The sequence below is a fragment of the Pelobates fuscus genome, chromosome 1 (assembly GCF_036172605.1).
Source record: "Pelobates fuscus isolate aPelFus1 chromosome 1, aPelFus1.pri, whole genome shotgun sequence".
NCBI classification, from domain to species: domain Eukaryota; kingdom Metazoa; phylum Chordata; class Amphibia; order Anura; family Pelobatidae; genus Pelobates; species Pelobates fuscus.
In genome coordinates this window covers 465728637-465742516 of record NC_086317.1, presented here as the reverse complement: position 1 = coordinate 465742516, position 13880 = coordinate 465728637, and the positions used below count along the sequence as shown (strand labels likewise).

At 39.4% G+C, this 13880-nt stretch overlaps 1 protein-coding gene across 1 annotated transcript in view; it reads left to right on the top strand.

The window, feature by feature from the left end:
- Positions 1-13880, top strand: part of TENM4 (teneurin transmembrane protein 4) — a 1183725-nt gene that overhangs the window by 642714 nt on the left and 527131 nt on the right. The window contains exon 5 of the mRNA XM_063431236.1: positions 3742-3830. The gene's annotated coding sequence lies outside the window, so the exon portion shown is untranslated. The remainder of the gene's footprint in view (positions 1-3741; positions 3831-13880) is intronic.

The window sequence follows — 13880 nt, the reverse complement described above, 5'->3', positions numbered from 1 at the left end:
CAACGATGCATTATTATTTTGTACAGCCCTATTGCTTGTATTGAGCATCTGAAAAATTGTCCAAATAAACCATATATATATATATATATATATATATATAATAAATAAATATCTTTGTCTTTATATAAAGCAATGGTAAAACCCCATATTGAAGAAGCAGTAAAATTTTGGGCTGCAGTTTTAAAGAAAGATATTGCAAACCTAGAAAAAGTGCAGAGGCGAGCAACACAATTAGTAAGGGGAATGGAAAACATTAGTTATGTGGAAAGTCTGGAAAAACGTAGTTTGTTTATTTGGAAAAAAAAGACATCTCAGAGGGGATATGGTAGCACTATGCAAATATATGAAGGGTCAGCACACACCGCTATGTGCTCACCTGTTCAATAGCAGGAATATACAGACAAGAGGTCACCATTGAAACCCGTTTAGATTGGATTAAAAAATGTGGAAAGGTTTCTTTACAATAGGAACAATAAAGATGTGGAATTCTCTACCCAAAGAGTTTGTCTTATCAGATTCTAAAGATATATTTTTTAAATGCTTGGATGCTTTTGCATTAACAGCATATTTAAGGATATAATTGCTATGTATGTAAACAGGTTGTTGATCCAAGGAGACATCTGATTACCATTATGGAGTCAAGACGGATTTTTTTCCCCTTTTTTGCGGCATAATCTGAAATGGCTACAAATGGGTTTTGATGTACATTTGAAGTGGCCATAGTGCCTGGAGTCTGCAGATACAGAATTTAAACCCTTTGCTGCCAGATGTGTAACTGCACCCCTAACAGTGTAATTGGAGTGTTATCAGCAAACCAAAGACTAGAATTCCTGGTTGCCTAATGCCCATTGTGTGCACATTTAATTGGACATAATGTCTTTGATTGGCTGAGGGTAGTCAGCTGCAGAAACCATAAGTGCATCAACAAACCAAAAGGGAACATCGGAGGAGACAGGGAAGAGGGCAAATTATTGCTCAATGGTTTACCCCATTTCCAGGGTAACAGACTGGGGTACTCCTGGCATCATAGCCACTACAGAGGGCTGTAACGGTTGAGTGACTCTTTAATGGAGAGATTAGAACAGCAGTTCCTGTTACCTAGTGAAGACGTTTGGGTAGTTATGACACTTGAATAAATGTTTCGTGGCTTGTTTGCCATTTTCTTTTCATCCCTTCAACCTTAAACAGAGCTTTGTTTCTAGGAGCGCACAAGCATAGGGGTCCCAAAGTAAGCCATTAGTGATCTAAGTACTTTACAACAGGGATGGCCATATCCCAATAGTAGCTCCACAACGACTGTAGAATTACATTATTGTTGGCAAAAGCATAATGGGAGTTGTAGTTACAACAGCGATGGATCAAACCAAAGCCACCTCCATTTTACTATATCTTTAATGCCTACTACTGCCTCTGGTTATAAAATGAGCATTATTGAGAGTTTTCTTTTTTTTTTCTTATATTTTGTTCCCATTCCACATTGACGTTATTAGAAATAATTTAAAAATGGCATGTTAATAGCAAACCATCTGTTCGATGCTAATAGATAGTCTCGTTCCATTGTTACAGACCCTTATTATAAAAATGAAGGATAATGATTTTTATGTCAAATTAAGCAGAACATATTGATCCGCGGTTTGCTTTATAATATTTCCACAATGTTTTATGTTGTGCAATGTCATACAATTCTCATCCATTATATAAACATGATAATCCTTTGAATAAAGGATTGAATAGCTCAAATAATGCCAATTGATTCTATTTATCACCACATAGTACCAAACTAATTTACTGATATGCTGTTCTAGAAGCATCCATCATTTGAAATATTCAATTTTAGAGAAATAATGTGATTATATGTATTTCCCAACTAAATGGTAACTCTTTTTTATCGACCTTGGAAGAATTAAAAGCTTAGGTTACCGTGCCAGAAATAAAACCTACAGCCTCGGGTTTAAAAAAGACGAATGGAGCTGTCTATAAAATTTAAGCATTATTATTTGTTGTGGTTTAACATTAATCAGTATTTGATCATCCCAACAAATCCCAATGTCTACAAATGGCCAGCTTTTTAGTAGGCATAACATTTAGCGCCATTAGTTGGGCTGTGACACCGTTAATTGTATTATATGATTCATATTGACTTATTTTCCCAAAACGTTGCGTTCTAAAATGTTTCAAGTCAACATCTGGCTCACAGGATTGCAGATGGACAATGACAATGTACAGCAGGGGTAGTTATTGGGTAGGTATCCAGCTTCTGATAACTTTACCGCCAATAGTTAGAAATACATTCATTACAAATGTATCAAGCCAAAGAAAACCATTGTCAAGTGTGTTCAGGCAATATGAAAACATCTAATTTTTTTGTATGTCTATCAGTAAGACAACCTACATATTAAGCATCAGATATGAGTCTGATGCTCAATACAGAGTGAAAGAGAGTAGGGCAGACTAGATGGGCCGAATGGTTCTTATCTGCCGTCACATTCTTTGTTTCTATGTTTCTATGTTGTATAGATCATGCCCCTGCTGCCCCACTGTTCAGTTATCTGCCATTAAAAAATGAAATCACTTTGATTATGCAGTCCTATTAGCACTTCCCCAGCATGTGACTTATGCAATCTCGCTGCACATTTGCTGTAGTGTTCAGACGTCCTTTATTGCACAGTCTGTTTAATTTAGAATTTCTTATCCCCTGCTATGCTAATAGCCTGTTTGAGCCTATATGAGCCTCCTATGTGTGACTACAGTTTAATTACCAGAGCAGGAGCCAAACAAAAAACTAAAAAACTTCTAAAGTAAACACACTGTGTATTCCACATGATTTAGAAAAAAAACAAAAACAATTTCATGTAGGCTGTGTGAGTGACAGCCAGGGGAAGTGTGGCTCGGGTTTCATAAACAAAGTGATCTAACTCTTAAATGGCAGAGAATTGAGTAGTGAGACTGCATGGGCATGGTATATACCCCAAAACTGCTTCATTATGCTAAACGTTATTTTGGTTTTTAGATTAATTTGCAGTGTCTCTAATTAACCTGGCATGGCTTAAAGAAAAGGTACACATAATGCATTGCATAAAACAGATTAAAGTGTAACCAAAATAACAGAACAGAGAAGGATGGAAACTTGTTTTGTGAACTGCTTACTATCAAATTCTTTTGAAAACAAATATAGCATAACACAGGACACATGTAGCTAGCACATTAACATAAAATATTTTCAAACATTGCTATTCAAGGATCGTAAATACAGTTGTTTACATTTGAAAAATGTTTGTTTTATTTATTTCCTCATTATTTACAGAAACAAATAGAGTCTGAAAAATATATTAGGATAATGTAGGATGCAACTTTGTCGCATACAGCATATGTAGCAAAAATAAAAAAAAAGTAAAATGATCATATACTCTGCATATTGGTATTTATAAAACAACTGATGGTGATTCTGGGAATAGACTTTTACAAAATTCTAGCACCAGTCAATACAGTTACACCAAGCATCTGTGCTTCTAGAATTGTCTTCTCTGCTAGTATGTAGACATGAGTTTAACCTCCAAAAGATGCTGAAACAGTTTTAAGAAAGCTTAATTTACAGTCCTTCTGCAAAGTGTTGTAATTTGCTATAGTTCTGTGGAGATAGAGTGGAATGCAAAATAGAAGCAATGACCGGATTTAACGACCACAAAAAAGCAAAAAAAAATTTAAAAACTACTAAACCTAATATATCTTCTTTATTGACAGGTAGACAGAAAAATCTGCATTTCATAAGGTTGAATGATTAAACGCGAATGCCTGTTTGATGGGTTACTCTTAGATAACACAAAGAAAAGGTAAGAAATATATAATATTACCTTTAAAAGGAAACTGTCAGAACCTTGAATAATAAATAATATTTAGAAATGACATAAATATTGTTAACCTTTTTTCATGCACTTTTTTTGTATTTTTTTAAAATTTATATTACATTTTTAGCAAATTAAATCACAAACCGGTTCAGTGCAGGCACAGACAGGGCACAGAATGCAAATGAGGAGAAAAAACAATGTTTCCTTTCAACTCCAGCCAGGATAAAAGAAAAAAAAAAACTTTAGACACAACAGGGTAATCCCTAAATCCTGGGCTGGTAGGGGGTACTCGAGGACTGGGTTTGGAACCCTTGATCTAGAATAAGAGTATTGTCTTTTCTTCTATGTGGGTTATAGACTGTGTGGCAGACTCCGTCCTACGTAGTTTTACTAGTTTGGGCTATCTAGAGAGGCCAGCAGCATCCATGCTCAGAAAATGTGCTATGGGGTTCTATTTTCATTGTCCGTTAATCATTCTTTTGTGCAGGACCGGTGCTAGGATTTTTAGTTACACAGGCGAAGATGCATTTTGGTGCCCCCCACCCTCGTTTAAAATAAGGTTCATACAAACACAGAAATAATCATACAGAGACATACAGACATAGACAGAGACATACGTGCATACAGAGACATGCAGGCATATAAAGACATACATACAGAGGCATACCGTCATACAGACACATACAGACATACAGACATACAGACATACAGACATACAGACATACAGACATACAGACATACAGACATACAGACATACAGACATACAGAAACATACAGAAACATACAGACATACAGACATACAGACATACAGAAACATACAGACATACAGACATACAGAAACATACAGACATACAGAAACATACAGACATACAGAAACATACATACAGAGACATCCAGGCATACAGACACATACATACATACAGGCATACAAAGACATACACGCATACAGAGACATACCGTCATACAGAAACATACAGACACATACATTTTGTACAGAGACATACAGGCATACAGAGACATACATACAAAGACATACAGGCATACAGAGACCTACATACATACAGAGATATACACAATTACATGCTTACATCAGTTCAATCTTGTCCCCTGGATGCATGCCGTCTGGCTCCTTGGAGTCCTGTCCTGCAGCCCAGCCCCATCACAGGGCGCCAGCCGCGCTGTGTGGTACACAGGGAGCAGGGATATGATGTCATTCATATCCTCGCCCCCTCCACACAGCCTGCGGCAGACACCAGGGTAGGTGCAGTGACGTACACATGACCCATGGGGCCCCAGTGCGCAAATTGATCCGTGCCCACCTCTCGCGCTTACTCTGCGCGGGCCGGGGCCGCAAAACATGGCGGCGGGCACCTGGTCGCAGGGGTTGCAGGGCTGTGACCCCTGCGACCGCGGTATGTATGCCAGTGCATGCAGATGCACACACACTTAAAGGACCACTACAGACACCCAGATCACATCATCTCAATGAAGTGGTCTGGGTGTCAGGTCCCTCTAGTTTTAACCCTGCAGCTGAAAACATAGCAGTTTCAGAGAAACTGCTATGTTTCACCGAGGGTTAATCCAGCCTCTAGTGGATGTCTCACTGACAGCCGCTAGAGGAGCTTCCGCTATTCTAAAACACTGAACGTCCATAGGAAAGCATTGAGTAATGCTTTCCTATGGGCGGTTTGAATGCGTGCGCGGCAAGAGCATTCGGAGCTGAGAGGCGGAGGGATCCCCAGCTCCAAGGGAGTCCGGCGCTAGAGAAAGGTAAGTGCTGAAGACACACACACACTCTCACGAACAGATGCATACACACCAGCTAACAGACACACATTTACTGACAGACACACTCAGCGACAGACATACATACACACTCACTTACAAAACATACACTCTCTGACAAACACACACTCACTAACAGACATCAAACAGACTCACTAATACACACACAAACACACTCAGTAAGAGACACACAGTAACACACTCACTGACACTCACTAGCAGACACTCACTGACACTCACTAGCAGACACACACTGACACTCACTAGCAGACACTCACTGACACTCACTAGCAGACACTCACTGACACTCACTAACAGACACACACTGACACTCACTAGCAGACACTCACTAGCAGACACTCACTGACACTCACTAGCAGACACACACTGACACTCACTAGCAGACACTCACTAGCAGACACTCACTGACACTCACTAGCAGACACACACTGACACTCACTAGCAGACACACACTGACACTCACTAGCAGACACACACACTGACACTCACTAGCAGACACACACTGACACTCACTAGCAGACACACACACTGACACTCACTAGCAGACACACACACTGACACTCACTAGCAGACACACATTGACACTCACTAGCAGACACACACACTGACACTCACTAGCTGACACACATTGACACTCACTAGCAGACACACACACTGATACTAGCAGACACACACACTGACACTAGCAGACACACACACTGACACTAGCAGACGCACTCACTGACACTAGCAGACACACTCACTGACACTCACTAGCAGACACACTCACTGACACTCACTAGCAGACACACTCACTGACACTCACTAGCAGACACACTCACTGACACTCACTAGCAGACACACTCACTGACACTCACTAGCAGACACACTGACACTCACTAACAGACACACACACTGACACCCACTAGCAGACACACTCACTGACACTCACTAGCAGACACACTCACTGACACTCACTAGCAGACACACTCACTGACACTCACTAGCAGACACACTCACTGACACTCACTAGCAGACACACACACACTAACACTCACACTAACACATGTTTTTTTTTTTAATTTAATCCCCCAGCCTCCTTACCTTTTTGGAGTGCTGAAGGGATTCCCTGGGGTCCAGTGGTGCTGCTGGGCTCCTGGGCGGGCGGGTAGGCAGGCTGGCTGGCGGGCGGGCACGCGTGCGGGAGCACTCTCCCATGTGTGCTTCCTCTTCAGCAGTGCGCTTCCCTCCTTCTGGTCAGCCTGATTTTGCGCCCACAGGGCCGGTGTGCCCTAAGGCTTTTGTGCATGCCTTGGAGCCTGAGACACTTCTCTCCCAAGTTTCCCAGAGCTCAATCTCTCTTTCCATGTCTCTATGGCAACCCATAACGTAGCCAATAGCAGAAGTTTGCAGCCACAATCATACGCCAAGAGATCACTTGTGCTGAGATTCCATTTTGGATCTTCAGTGGTTTGCAAAAGTATTCACCCCTTTGACATTTTTCATGTTTTGTTGCCTCACAACCTGGAATTAACATGGATTGTTTGAGGATTTGCATAATTTAATTTACAGAACATGCCCACAACTTTAAAGATGTTTTTTTTTTTTTTTTTTTTTTTTATTGTAAGCAAACAGCAAATAGGACAAAATAACAGAAAAAAGTCAATCTGCATAACTATTCACCCCCCTAAAGTAAATACTTTGTAGAGCCACCTTTTGCGGAAATCACAGCTCCAAATCGCTTTGGATAAGTCTCTATGAGCTTGCCACATCTTACCACTGGGATTTTTGCCCATTCCTCCTTGCAAAACTGCTCCAGCTCCTTCAAGTTGGATGGTTTGCGCTTGTGAACAGCAATCTTTAAGTCTGACCACAGGTATTCTATTAGATTGAGGTCTGGGCTTTGACTAGGTGATGCCAACACATTTACACGTTTCCCCTTAAACCTCTCAAGTGTTGCTTTAGCAGTGTGTTTGGCGGTCATTGTCCTGCTGGAAGGTGAACCTCCATCCTAGTCTCAAATCACACACAGAGTGGTACAGGGTTTGCTCAAGAATATCCCTGTATTTAGCACCATCCATCTTTCCCTCAACTCTGACCAGTTTCCCAGTCCCGGCTTCTGAAAAACATCCCCACAGCATGATGCTGCCATCACTGTGGGGATGGTGTTTTTAGGGTGATGTGATGTGTTGGGTTTGCGCCAGACATCTTTGATGGCATTTTCTTTGATGGACGAAAAGTTACATTTTAGTCTGATCAGATCATTTAAACTTCACGAGGTGAGACCTTGCAGGGAGCACCAGACCGAGGGAGACTGACAGTTATCTTGTGTTTCTTCCATTTGTGAATAATCGCACCAATTGTTGTCACCTTCTCACCAAGCTGTTTTGCGATGGTCTTGTAGCCCATGCCAGCCTTGTGTAGGTCTACAATCTGGTCTCTGACATCCTTGGACATCTCTTTGGTCTTGGCCATGGTGAAGAGTTTGGAATCTGATTGATTGCTTCTATGGACAGGTGTCTTTTATACAGGTAATGAGCTGAGATTAGGAGCACTCAATTTAAGAGTTCTCCTAATTTCAGCTTGTTACCTGTATAAAATATTTTTTCCCCTCACTGTAGACCGTATTCTTGCTTTGTAGATTTTTTTTTCTCATTTTCTAATATCATTTATCCTTGGGTATGGGAGGGATTTCACACCCATCACATTATGCAAAACAAAGTAAAGTCTCTCCCTCTTTCCCCCTCTTTGTGTTTATTACACACACTATCTCTTTTTCTTACCCCTCTCTATTGCACACTTTCATCTTCTCTCTTCTGTCTTCCTTATTTCATAGTCCCTTTAACTCCTGCCTGTGCCACTTTCAAATTCTTCTTTCTTTTCCTTCCACATTGCCTTTTGCTTTTTGCTTACTTTTCGGTCTTTCTCTCACGCGTTTATCCTCCCTCTTTTTATCTCTATTCTGTCTCATTTTTCAAGACATCTCAACACGTTAGGAGGTTTATATACTTAAATTTACAGTCTTAAGTCTAGTGCCCCTCCATTTTAAAAATTCGACACCCACCACTGGTAAGAAAAAATGACATACGTCAGGGTTTGAACAACTTCCGCACTTATGGCATATATATGAGTGGAGCGCTATAAATAGTTAGTGAAATAAATAGTAATATTCACTTACATCCAGGTGTCACGTTGTATATTAGTTGAACATAAATAGGACACCTGTATGTAAGTGAATATTACTATTTCTTCCACTTACTATTTATAGCGCTCCACTCATATATATGCCATAGGTGCTGAAGATGTTCAAACCCTGGTGTATATAATTTTTTTCTTCTGTATATTTATCACAGGGGGTGAGGGAGACTTCCCCTGGATTGTGAAGCAGCTGCCATTTTTTTTAATTGTTTATATAATTACCAAAGCGCACTATCCACACTTCTTTTTATATTCTACCCATCACTAGTAGCTTTAAATTGTGCCCAACAGAAGACCCTCATTCTGGTCAGAGTGCTCAGAACTTAGTCCAGAAACTCAAGTTTGACAGAGATTTATAGCCTAGAGCAGCCCCCAGCAATTTCATTAATCAGTTATTACCAGAACCGTACTATGTGAGTATCCTTTTGCATAACCACACATGCACACATCCATGACCTGATTTCTCTCACAGAACTAATCAGGGGAATAGCGGACTTGAACAGTATATACTTGCTGTAAAAAGATGGTCAAAAGAGAAAACATGCACTGATTAGCCGCAACATAATCGCAACTTGCTTAATATCATGTACGTCTCCCCGGTGCTGCCAAAACACATCTGACCAGTCAACTTTCTTCCATTGCTCCATGGTCTATGTCTGACACTCACTTCGCCATTGAAGGCACTTTCTGCAGTTGATAGTAGTCATCATGGGCACTTGTATGGGTCTGCAGCTACACAGCCCCGTACAGAGCAAACTGCAATACGAGCTACAGTCATTTTTCTGTGTGATGGGATCAGATTATCTAACTTTCATTGCCCACATGCATCAATGAGCCTTGGGTGCTCATGACCCTGATGCCAGTTTACTGGTTGTCCTTCCTTGCACCACTTTTGGTAGATACTAACCACTGCATACCGAGAACACCCTACAAGACTTTCTGCTTGGAGATAGTCTGACCCAGTTGTCTAGCCGTCACTATTTGGTCCTTGTCAGAGTCATTCCGATCTTTTCTTTCCCCATTTTTCCATCTTCCAACCCATGAAATTCAAGAACACCCTCTGACAGGAGCCATTGTATATATATTGAATATAATCAATGTTATTCACATCACCTGTCGGTGGTTTTACTGTTGTGGTTGAGCAGTGTAGATTCATTCTCTGACATCTGGAGAAAAAAGGAAAGCTAATTGTGAATACCAGAACACTGGACTTATCACCAAAATCTTTGTGATGGGCATAAGGTTTTACAGAGGTTGGAGATTAAATTTAATAACAATAACAGCCTTGGCAATACATTTAATTTGACCGCCAGTAAATAAAGGTTTCATCGTCAATAACTTCTTAAAAATATTGTCAGTACAAATTCTATTTGTCAGTAAAAATTCTATTTGGCAGTTTTGCAACCTTGAGTAAGACATAGACAAATTACCTCACAGAAATGTAATTGTGTCATGCATCTGATTCTGCGCCTTAAAATGTCTAAAAAAAAAAAAAAAAAAATTCTGGCTCTTCTCTAAATGATTTTTGTCAAATCTCTATTGCTGTAAGTGTTGCAGATGAGCTTGAGAGAAATGAAAAACCTGTTTAGTTTATATTTTAATTTAATACAAATTTCGATCCTCTGGGCCCAGACATGCCATTGCCTGACACTGATTAGGCATGACAATATTGTAAACATATTTGGAAAACTAACAATGTGCAGGTATTTTCTGAACCGATGAGTTTTTTTTTTTTTTTAATTCTGGTTATTTTTGCAGCTCTGGAGTTAAAAACATGAAGAGCAGTTCACAGGGAGACATACATTTGTATATAGTGAAATTTTAAAACATGTCAAACAATTATAATTTAATCCTGGTGCAGTGAACAGTCTGTATTATGAGCTATTTGGGTTAAGTGGTCTCTCCATCACTTACCATTACATAGCATCAAATGAGTTAGCCTGTTTCCGGGCTTCATTTGCTCTCTTCTCCAAATGTCATGATCTTTGCTTGTTAATCATTTTTGTCTATAACTGTAAGCTGAAACAATACTTTCCTTTTGTGGCAAATTTCTCCAAAGTAATATGCACACACACAGTATTTTTCAGGCACTTTCTTGTCTTCATCAAGCCTCATTCTGTAACCCTGACACTGGTATTAGACTATTTCAACATTCATTCCGTCTATTCTAGAGCGTAATAGACCTTTCTGTCTTCTTGTTCTTTACCTGTTTATCTATTGATCCAGATATTGCTGCCCAGTAGATTCAGAGGTCTAGTACAATTTCCAGATGGGACAAGGAGCCTTTATCCAATTCAGGTTTCATCACTCCCACTGCCTGCATCCAGATCACCCTACCTATCACTAAAGAACTACCAAAATATTGCACACCATGGGTTCTTTCTAAGGGGCTGATTGATGTTGATTGATGTTCCTGGGTTGCAGACCTTCCAAATGTATCTCCCTCAGAGCGTCTACAGTCACACCCATCTCAATTCAAATCCCTACAAATTAATTTCTCTCCAAATACAGAGAGTGCATCATTAGTGCTCTTTGCATGGTACTGTTGGTTGGGGGGCAACTCAGAGGCTGTGTAAGAGCCTGGTAGAGGAAGAAATAGTGGCAGATATCTCTCCATTCACAAACCGTCAATATGGGGGAGGGGGAGGAGTATTTGTTATTGCAAGTAGGCCTTCAAGTCAGTGGCTGGCACCTTGGATTTAAGAGGACTGAAAGTGACTTTCTGCCCCTTACTGGACCTTGGTTTACTTTATTTGTGTTGCTAGCAAAATGCTTCATAATTGCATTTGATAAGTGGATGTACATCCAAAACTTTGTTGTATTGGCTGTTATAAGAACTAGGTCAACACAGAAGCAAAAGGCTGGTAAAGAATTTCAGTTAAATATATGTCCGTGCTAAAATAAATAGCATGGTGAAATTTCCTGGTTAAAACTAATATGCCCTTCAAAATAAAATAGCAGTGGTAAAAAGGGTTCACCCATGCCATTTTATTTTGAAGACCTTCTTGGTTTTACCTAGTGATTAAACCATGCTATTTATTTTAGCACTTACATTTTTTGTAATTATTTATTCTGGATTGAGACACTGGTTGGGCAGTGTTTTATGCTTTAGTTGCTATACCATTTTTAAGTTGGTTTATTGTATATTTTTTCTTAGCAAGGTATCTCACAATTCTTGTGTGCTTTCTATATATTTTTTACATTGGTAAAGAACTGTGCATGGATTGAGCTCCTTCCTAGGAATTTACAACTGTTGTAACACTCAAGAAAAAGCCAAAAATAGCCATGGCTTCCTAAAACTCAAACTAGGCAACATCTTCAGTCTAGGGAACCTTCTGGATTTGAATGGACACCAAGGTGTTAAGAAACTCTTTTAGTTCCTCAAAGAGAAACGTATGGAAAAATTCACCTTGGCACTAAATCAGAGCGAGCTGTTCTGCATGATGATTCTAGCCTCAAAACGATGATCAGTTTTCTTCCTCTGAAGGTTTGTGACCTGTGGCTTGCACGCACAAGATCAACTTCCAAGCTTTCGCTTTGGACCATATGAAGACATGGTTTTTCCAGAAGGGTAACGTGAAGACTAATAGCAATCTCCGAATATTTTCAATTGTGTTGATTCATGCTTTGTTACAATGTAAAACGGAAGAATGAAAATAGAATTTATTTTATGTCTGCATATATTGTTCACATTCTGTCATCAGTACAGTCTCCTTGAACATTCTGTACGATGCCCTTGAATACTTCCTGAATATTCAGAATATCCATTCTTAGGACATACTGCATGCAACGATAATTACCTTCATGGAGTTTGAATTTTTGATTGCCAAATTGTGCACCTTTTATTTCTAATGCAAATTGCATTTACTGCTTCTGATTTCATTTCCATGATATTATTTCTATTCAGAAAGACAAAAGACAAGTTAAAACTAGTTCAAAAGTAATCTACAACACACTCCTGTGATTTATTGAAGCAAGCAAAATAGAGTCCCCTCTAAAGTGAGAGAATATTTATTTTTGTTATATCTTCAGTAGAAAGAAAAAGAAAAATGCTTGTGTTACTTGAGTTACCCAAAAAACAAAGTATTTGTCTGTTAGTTTAAGCGAATGTCCATCTCACAACTGTTCAAGCTTGCCATTTCTTCCCATAGTCATACATGCACCAGCCATTGGTTCTAAATGCTGCAGACATAAAATACAATCTTGTTTTCAGAAGTAGAAATATAGAATATATTATTGGCATCTTGTCTATGTCTAGGGACACTCCAAAACCCGACAGGAGTGTTCACTCTTTCATCTTACAAAAAGTGCAGAATTTAACACTTTTTATGTATAAACCTTGTTACACCCACTTGGATGCCAATCCGTTACTTCCTGTTTGTTTAGCTCAGTGGAGATAAGCATAAGAGGCAGCAAGTGCCCAGAGACCCTGCCTTGCAAAGACATTTATCTAATTGAGCTGCATTAGGAAGTCTGTGATTGGACAGCCACAGAAAGTCTGGGCGGGGTTTGAAGGGGAGGGCTCACAATGGCTGCAGACATTAGATCTGAAACATTAAAAAGCTGTTTTTAGATATACCCCCAATGACAAAATGCATATGAAGTGCATGTATGTTTTTATTGGGGTATATTTACTAAACAGCATTATTATTTGTATTTTTTTTATGTATATATTTGAGCAGTGGAGTGTCTCTTTCAAGTAAGATGACATCCAGGACATCAAGTCCCCATAACAACTTCATTGAGATTTAGTTTCTTTGGGGAATGGAGTGTTCTTTTAACACAATGTAAATGGTCTCTATAAATGTGTCATCTTTAAGACTTGAAAAAATAATTTTAAAAAAAGTAGAGTAGTGTTTTAAATTTGAAGTATTTAGTCTTTATGAGGGTATAGAGTTCTATGGTTCTTGAAAAGACTGGATGCACCCATAGATAAACTCTCGTAATGAAGTCTGGCCAGGTCCATGATGTCTAGCCACAGGGGAATTGTAAGCCACCTGGATAATTGGATGCTTATATAGTAATAACCTTAATGTTAGTATAGCAGTCCTA